Source organism: Penaeus monodon, chromosome 14, assembly GCF_015228065.2.
Source record: "Penaeus monodon isolate SGIC_2016 chromosome 14, NSTDA_Pmon_1, whole genome shotgun sequence".
NCBI lineage: Eukaryota > Metazoa > Arthropoda > Malacostraca > Decapoda > Penaeidae > Penaeus > Penaeus monodon.
The window spans coordinates 11,594,150-11,595,544 of NC_051399.1; positions in this window are offsets into that span (position 1 = coordinate 11,594,150).

Genomic DNA, 1,395 nt, shown 5'->3' on the forward strand with positions numbered 1-1,395 from the left:
TAAGTCTACCATCAGCTAGAGGCAGTAGAGAGAAAGGGTGATGTAATGAAACAGCCAGTGGTTAATGGTTAATATGTGATAATTCATACACAATGATGCAAGAGGGGCACACCATGCGTAGGGAAGGCAGCAGCAGCAAGAGGTGTTGAGAGAGATGCTGGGGCTGGAGGTGAAGAGGAGACCTTGACTCCTCTTGGAGAAGCAGTGGGATATGGAAAGCTTCAAATTAGGGCATCTCGATATCCTCTCCTGCCCATAGTTACCATGGCTCGCCTAGAAACCGTGTTGTCCACCATGAGTCACCGAGTTCTAGAAGAAGCATTCCTTCTCAAGGGCCTCACCAGGAGGAAGATAGAGGAGCACAGAAAAGAAAAAGGATCTGTTGTGAGCTCAGAGGAAGATCAGGAATTCATGGATACACTACAGAGATCATCAACTCCCACTGAAAATGGACAGGGTCTAGAAGAAACACTTGTGTGAAATGAAGCAAGGCATTCCACTGCCATTTAAGATTTTGATGTGAGCTCCCTCAACATCATATAACAAAGTAAGTATTTACTGTAGTTTTGTTTTATTAATTTCGTTAAAGCATAGGGCTTCCTGAAACCCAATGTCAGGCATGTTTCTGCATCATCCCTTTTAGATTTAGTGCCTTTGTAAATTAACAGATGGCTCCCGTGCACTCAGCACTAAGGAATCTATCAATTGGTCCTAGTGACCGATCTTGATTTCCCATTCCTTGGAATGGATAAACTATTGATATTGACATTGTGGTAGTCTTATGATATTATGATTATTAAATAGATTAAATATAAATAATATAAATATTTATAAAACATCAAAGACAATGTAAGTAATAGAACTTGAAGCTTTAAAAAATAAGGAAAGGGGGAAACTGAGGGACAGTAAGAATCATAGCTGACTCCTCGGTTTACCAAGCACTTGTTGCTAGAGCCATCTTGTGTAAAGACAAATAAATAAACTTGTATAGTGGTGGGCATGTCTTTGGAGTATCGCCACCAAGCACCATGGGTCAAGTGCTTAGTCACCAAGGAGTCAAAGGTCTTATTGTCTTATTATTATTATTGATAACTTCTGAATAATACTAATAATGGTAATAGTAATTAGGGATAACATTACATTAGTATACTAATAATAAGATTAAAAACTTCATGAAATGGGATTAAGCATTTGAGCAAATAGGCCTAGTAATGATAACTTCATAAACTAGGCATTTTTGAAACCATCTATATGTAAACAGGAATCAGAAAAACCGAAACCAATAGAAGTGCAGTTACCCAGTAGCAATAAGTAGAGATTTTTTGTTACTAACCCCCCCCCCCTCTATATATTGATTGAAAATGGGATCCTTGACACTAGTATCTATTTACACAC